This window comes from Bos taurus, chromosome 2, assembly GCF_002263795.3.
Source record: "Bos taurus isolate L1 Dominette 01449 registration number 42190680 breed Hereford chromosome 2, ARS-UCD2.0, whole genome shotgun sequence".
Taxonomy (NCBI): Eukaryota; Metazoa; Chordata; class Mammalia; order Artiodactyla; family Bovidae; genus Bos; species Bos taurus.
This window is the reverse complement of record NC_037329.1, coordinates 135884763-135892588: the sequence shown is the minus strand read 5'-3', so window position 1 is coordinate 135892588 and position 7826 is coordinate 135884763.

The following is a 7826-nucleotide window of genomic DNA, read 5'->3' as shown; positions in this document are numbered from 1 at the left end:
GCACTGGAGGGGGTCGGGGCATGTCAGGTCTGGGTCACCTCCCCCGCCGGGTCAGCCCCTCCCCACCCCCTCCCCACCCCACCCCGCAAGGGACCGTGCTGCACTACTGCTTGTCCATCTCCAGATATTCCTCAAAGAGGCCCCTGTAGTGGATGCGCTCAGAGTCCTCCTCCCAACACCCCTGCTCCCGCCTGATCCATCTGGATGTCCCCAAGCCCTGCCAGCCATCTCTTCTGCTGCCAGGCCTTCAGCTTCCTGGGACAGACAAAGCCATTTCTATGCTCCCAGTCCCTTGGAGATAGGCACCACGGTCATTCCCACTTTACAGATGAGGACATGGAGACTCAGAGACCTTGCCTAGGGCTCCCCCAGTTGTGAATGGTTGAGCCAGGGCTCAAGTCCTTGTTTGCTGGACTCCAGAGTCCAGAGCTCTTAAAATCTGCGCTTCCTATATGGCCATTCTTGGTCTCTGGAAGCCCTTCCCCTCTCTAAAACACGAAAAGAGAGCCCCCCTCTTTCCCATTCATCATATCATTTAATCCCCTCAGCCGTCTTGGAGAAGTGTGGCCTGTAAGCAAAGTCAGAGCTTACAGAATGCAAAGCTAGGACTTGTGTCCCTGTGTCCCTACCCCAATCAGGGGTTTTTCTGCATAGCTCTCATAAAGGCCCCCTGCCCCAGCCTCACTAGGCCCAACCCCCAGGTCGTCCCCTGCACCCACAGCCTGATGAACTCCTCCACTTTGCTGGCCAGCTGTCTGCCGGCCACAGTGATGAAGAGCCGTTGAGCTTAGGAAGGCAGCCTCCGAGCCACACTGTAATGGGCAAACACGTGGCACCTTACTCAGAGCTTGGGGGCTGGCCTCAGAGGCAGATCCTGCCCCGCCATACCTGAAGGGCGACGCCCCCCACCCCTCAAGAGTCGGCTGTCTGGGTGAGGATACTTGTGTCCCTGATCCATATGCCTAGCAGCCCGCTGTACTCACCAGGGCATCCCACAAACCCTCAGGCCCACTGGACCAATTGGCAAAATGCCCTCCCCCTCTGGATCCAGGCCACAGCTAAACTCCATGCTGAGGCGGACCCCTCTCCCTGCTGTCTCCTGAGCCTCTGGCCTCCCACCCATTGAGAGATAACTCTGGTGACCGGGCTGCTGGGACATCTTGTCCCACTGCCCCCAGTTAGGCCATGTTCCCAAGACCGGTTGGCACCATGGCCCATATCTACTGCTCAACCCATGAGAAGCCAGTTGAGTATTTCTGGGCCAGGAAGAGGGAGTCATGCTGCTGAGGGGGAGGAGGTGTGGGTTCTTTCGGTGATTCTCTCTCCCATTCCTGCCAAATGACAATGGCAATTACACAGTAACACCACCTCCTGGGAGTCTAGCCCTTGAAAACTCCTGACCTGTGTTTGTTAAAACCTGAAGCTCCTAGAGGGAAGGCCCAGCTCTGGTTTATTTCTGTGCCCCCAGCATCCAGTCCAGGCTGCTCAGTGGAAAGGCCCCCCCAAAGATGGCGATGAACCCAAGTGTCAGGAATAGGAGGTGGGGTCTCAGGCCTGTGCCACTCGGTGGCCGTTGAGTGAATGAGTGAATGCAGGTGTTAGTTTCACATTTCCCCAGTGATGTGTTGGTATATTACAGCTGAGAAAACTGAAGTCCAGGAAAATCAACGGCCAACTTCAAAGTCAACAGCAAGATGTAGAGACAAATCTAGAGGCCCAAGGACAATGCCACCCTGCTGGGACTTCACTGGGCGTCAGCAGCCTTGGTCAGGGGTCCTCGCCTGCTTTGAAGAATGCTACATAGAAGGGAGCAGAGGAGAAATGGACAAACTGAAAGATGAAGACTTTGGAAGTGGGGCAATCTTCATGATGGGTCTGGGTTCTATGCATCTCTGGGCAAAGGGCAGAGCTGGTCAGAGTCCTATTGCATGTAAGGGGGCAGGCCCAGCTCATTGGGTCAGCTCATTTGCTTCTGTCCACAATCCACCTTCCCCTAAGGCCAGCCATGCCCGTTGGCCACTTCGTTTGAGGATGACTGAGCAGGCTGCAGGATCTGAGATGTGGGGAGTCCTGCATCCCAACTAATGCCAGGACACCCCTGTGACACCCTGCCCTTACTCACCCCGCCTGGTGAGCTGCTTAGCCAGCGAGGTAGACCTGGCCCAGGAGGAGGAGGAGGACCAGACTGAGCTCAGTTGCTGATGTTGGCAACGCTGCCAGCCCAGGCAGAGTGATGGCCATCACCCTGAGCCAGGCCATGTGGAGGGGCAGAAAGAATCTGAAGATGTCCACCTTGTGCCTGGAGTCTGGGACAGTGGCCCACACTCCAATGCTCCAAGAGGCACTCACTTGGGCCATGAGCACAGCGTTGCCCATGTGGAACATTTCCGTGCTGATGATCTCACGGTAAGTGATGACAGACACTAGGAAAATCATCACTACACAGAGCTAGGGCCAGCAGGGAGCGCTATCAGAGCTGGAAGGCAGGTCCACCAGGGCCCCAGCCCACCCTGGAGGGGACCATCCTTCCAGAGCAAGGACCCAATATCCCCTCATCATAAGCATGGATGCAGAGCTGGTGAGTTGGCCAGGAAGACGGGTGTGGGATGGGGAGTAGGGCCCCTTCAGGCCCGTCATGGGGTTCTGGGCCATCTGCAGGGCCAAGGTGGCAAACTCCAGGTGGGGGCTCTCCTGCCAGAGGGGGCAACAGAAATGTGCATTCCATGGCCCAAGCGGCTGGGTGTCACGGCCATGCTTCCTGCTGTTTCCTGTTTGCACAGGAGTCTCTGGGAGTGTGGGAAAGATGTCTCACTCCTTTTTGTTTCTGCAGGGCCTTGTTCCCTAGGGTCTGGCTGAGAGCCTGTGGATGGATAGATGGGTGAGAAGACAGAGAAGTAAACAACGAATGGCCGCGCGTGTGGGAGACGCTGGCTGGTCTGAAGGGTGGGTGGGCAGCAGGTAGACAGGTGGGCAGGCAAACTAGACAGGTAAGCAGCTGGCACGGCTCTGTGAGTGGGTGTGCAGGGGGTGGGTAGATGAACAGATGGGTGGGTGAGTAGATAAGGTCTTCGCTTACTCAATAACTATCTTTAAAAGGTTGATTTTATTTACAAACTTAATTTTTGGCCGCATTGGTCCTTCATTGTTGTGTGTGAGCTGTATCTAGCTGCTGCGGCTGGGGCCGCTCTTCGCTGCAGTGGGCGGGCGGCCCGTGGCGGGGCTCCGCCTGCTGTGGGGCGTGGCTCCAGGCACACGACTCTAGTTGCGGCGCTGGACTCCTAGTTCTGCCTTCGGGCTGTAGAGCGCAGGCTCAACAGCTGTAGCGCGTGGGCTTAGCTTCTCCGCGGCACGTGCGGTCTTCCTGGATCAGGGTCGAACCCGTGTCTTCTGCATTGGCTGGCCTCCAGTGCTTAACCTAACCAAACCTTACATCCTCCTGATGTCAGGGGAGGGTGGAAAAGTGACCCAGGCAAACTGTTGGCAAGAGCCAGCTATGTATCCTTTGACTCCCAAGTTCCCAGCATGGCTTGTGGCCTCTGAGTGCAGCAGGGAGCAGACTTCTGGGCCTGCAGGGCGGAGCTGGGCATCACCTCCTCTCCCTGAAGTCACTGCAGTCTCCCGGGGTGGGGGCGGGGCAGTTGGTGCTTTGGTGCTTCCGGTGCACCAGGAAAGCCATGGCCCAGAAAGGCAGGAAGTGCTAAGAACGCAGTTCCCGGATGGACAAAGAGCCCCGCTGCAAAGAAGGGAGAGAGGGCATGCTGCAGGGCACGGCCGAGCCCGGTGCTGGGCCCCAAACCCCTTCCCTTCCTCTCTTCCCTGACTCACCTTGGCCATGGGGCAGACCTTGGAAATATTCCATGTGGCACAATCTCACAGAGTGGGCATATGAGGAAGGAACCCCTTGCAGCACGGATGTCCTCTCTGTGAGCAAAGGGCACCCATCCTGGGAGGGTCTATCCTCAACCAGTCATTGCTCCCAGCCCACAAAGCCCATCCCCACCCCACCCCTGAGCGCTCCCAGTCACATGGTACGTTGGTACCGTGGCAACTAGGGAAGAGATGAAGACCAGGGTGCCCAGCAGAACACCGGGCAACAGCAAGGCTGTGCAGAAAGCTGCAGGGGTGACAGCACACGAGCCTCTGTCTCTGTGCTCAAGCCCAGCTCCCAGCTGTCACCCCCACACAGATGTCCCGGCCAGGCAAAGCAGTCACCTTCTCCCCTGTCTGTGCCATCATCCCCAGTGACCCAAGATGAGTACAGCAACTGTCAAGGGTTGAGACCTGTACCAGGCACCTGGTACCCAGCAAATCGCAGAGGCCCAGAGGGAGGAAAGTTCCAGAAAGTTCCAGCCTTCAGGGAAGTTCCAGAATTCTCTCCTGATGCCCCTGCGGTGGAAGAAAGCTGAGTTTGTGCCATCTCTACATTGCGCAGTGGGTGGGCGACAGTACAGACTGCCTGGGCCAGCAGACAGGCAGTGCCCACCTCTGCGAGTTTCTGTATCCCACAGACTGTTCAACACCAGGATCTCTGCCACCTGCCAGAAACAATTCTGCCATCAACTCCGCCCCCTTAAGGTCCCAGGCGGACCCTCCCCAGGCAGTTGACTCACTACTTGGTGCCGCTGGAGAAACGGGGGTCGTGGGAAGCTCTGCCCAGGAATCTGTGCCCAGAGCAGGGGCCGAAGCTGAAGCCTCCGCCGAATGCGAGGCCTAACATAAGGCACCGCAGTTTCTAGGCCGGGGACAGAGGGACAAACTGTGCCAGCTGCTGAAACCGCAGAGCCCTTCTCCCGACCAAGTTCAGCCTGGGCCGGTGTGTTCCCGCCAGACGAACACCTGAGGGGGCTGAACGCGCGGGATCGGGTGCGTTAGGGCACCGCCGGGGCCTCAGGCTGCGGACAGGACAAGCCTGAAACCTAAAGTGAGTCAAGCAGTTGTCTCCCTGGCAAACCCAGGAGGAGCACAAGAGCCTGGATCTGGCTAAAGCCCTGCCCCGCTGTAGGAGGCCCCGCCCGGAGAGCGCGGAACGGGACGTGCACGCGCCGCTGCAGGGGTGGCTCAGGCGCAGGCGCTGCTGTCGCTCTGCAGACTCGTCTGGGTCCGGCTGGGGGGGCCTGAGGGGCCCGGCAGGGACTCCACTACCAGGGAGGACCCCGCCCCGGCCCACCCCTCCCAACTCCACCACGCGCGCAGGCTCAGTTCCACTGCGTAGACCGCCGGCTGCTCCCACGGCGCGCAGCTCGGTGAAGCGCACTGCGCGCGCCGCGCTCCGCTGGACTGCACTCCTTGAGGGGCCGGAATCTCCGGATGGCCCAGGGCCCGGAGCCCCGCCTGTCATGATGCCTCCTGGGATGGACAGATCTCTTTCCGCGCCAGGGCCCTGGTTCAGTTGCTCACTCGTGTCCGACTCTTTGCGACCCCAAGGACTGCATGCAGCACACCAGGCTTCCCTGTCCATCACTGTCTCCCGGAGCTTGCTCAGACTCATGTCCATTGAGTCGGTGATGCCATCCAACCATCTCATCCTCTGTCAACCCCTTCTCCTCCTGTCTTCAGTCTTTCCCAGCATCAGGGTCTTTTCCAATGAGTCAGTTCTTCGCATCAGGTGGCTTAAGTATTGGAGCTTCAGCTTCAGCATCATCCCTTCTAATGAATGAATATTCAGAACTGATTTCCTTTAGGATTGACTGGTTTAATCTCCTTGCAATCCAAGGGACTCTCAAGAATCTTCTCCAACACAGTTCAGAAGCATCAATTCTTCCACGCTCAACTTTCTTTATGGTCCAACTCTCACATCCATACACGACTACTGGGAAAACCATAGCTATGACTAGACGGACCTATGTCAGCAAAGTAATGTCTCTGCTATTTAATATGCTGTCTAGATTGGTCATAGCTTTTCTTCCAAGGAGCAAGCATTGTTTACTTTCATGGCTGTGGTCACTGTCCGCAGTGATTTTGGAGCCCAAACCGCCTTCAAAAATCGCTTTGACTTGCATTTCCTCGTTTGAAATTCAAACGAGGGGGGACTAGCACCCTCACTTTAGAACGTGGATATGAACGCTGAGTAGGCCGGCACAGTAGTGGCTGCCTGTTCCCATTGGTTGGGCTCCTCCAGTGTGCCCACTGGGGCGGAGCGCTTTACACACACGCCCATTTAACCATCACAGCCCCTCTATGGGGCCGACACTAAGGTAAAGCCCATTTTACAGATGAGGTGCTTAAGTCCCTTGCACATGTCAGAGGGCTCGTTAGGGGAGTCCACGCACCCGTCGCCGCGGCGCCCACCTCCTCCAGGAGCCCGGCCGGGCGCAGTTTGTGCTGGAACTTACCAGCGCCGCTGCAGGAGTCGCTGCCACTGGGAGGGCCGCGGGGATCGCGGCTTCTACCACACGAGTGCGCAGTCCCTCCCATCACTGCGGCAGGAGGGCGGTTAGGGACAGGGTGCCCCACCCTATCCCCACTCCACCCTGGGCGGAGACCTGGGGGCTTCGTTTATCAGTCCCCCTAAGGCCCAAATTAAGCATGAAGAGGGGTCAGCAGGTAAAGAATCCGACTGCAGGGCAGAAGACACAGGAGACACGGGTTTGATTCCTGTGTCGGGAAGATCTTCTGGAGAAGGAAATGGCAACCCACTCCAGTACTTTTGCCTGGAAAATTCCATGGACAGAGGAGCCTGGTAGGCTACAATCCACAGGGCTGCAAAGAGTCAGACACGACCAAGCGACTAGGCACGATCAAGGCCCAAATTAAAGGAAATAGTTTGTGCCCACAAGAGTGACAGGGGCTAGTTAGAAGGAGGAACTCATTGCAAGAAAAGGGGAGGATTCCTCGAGGAGGTAAGACCTCTCTTACCTCTTGGCTACTCCCACTGCTCGGGGGAAGCGGGTAAGAGTCCTGCCTGGCCCCAGCCTCAGGAATTTTGACCATCCAGTCCTGGATAAAAAGCTGCCGCTGGAGTCCGGCACAAATGCTGCTGGGGAGGTGCAGCGCTCCGGGTCCCCCGGGTCCTTGTCCTCTGAGCTGTCACCGTCCCTGGCACAACAGGATCGGTGCGGGGAGAGGACCCCGGGGCAGGAGCAGGGCTGGAAGCTCCCCTACAACGCATCTGGGCCTCCTCCGCCCAGCAGCCCCTGCTACCGGCTGACGGTGAAGCGCCTTCGGGGCCCTTTCTGCGTCTCCTCCACTTGCTGTCCCTCCCCAAAAATGTCACCACTACATAAGGAACAACGCCGACAAAGAGCAGCCAACACTTGCTGGGCCCTGCGTTCAGGGCCTGGCCCAGCGTTTTACCTGCATTTACTTGTTGCAACTCAGAGGTTAAGTGAGGGGGAGCTATTGTTTTCTCCATTTTACAGATGAACACAGAAGAGTAAAGTGAACAATTCAAAGTCACCGTTTTCACCTTCCTTCTGGGTCACCATCCCAAGCCTCTGTCAGCCTTCTTTGCTCCTAGGAACCACACCTTCCATCTAGAATAGAACTGAACACCAGCTCTCACCTTCACCTTGCCCCCACTGTCCCAGCCTCTGGGTCTGAGGTCACAGGGAGGGAGGGGTCCCCCTAAAACCCCCTTGCATGCACGCCTGCCAAATCCCTTCAGTCGTATCTGACTCTTTGCCATCCCACCGACTGCAGCCCACCAGGCTCCTCTGTCCATAGGATTCTCCAGTCAAGAGTACTGGAGGGGGTGCCATGCCCTCCTCCAGGGGATCTTCCCCACCCAGGGATGGAACCCGCATCTCTTAGGTCCCCTGCATTGGCAGGCGGGTACCACTAGCCCCACCCTACCCCCAGTTTGGACTCTGGCGATTTGCCTCCGCATA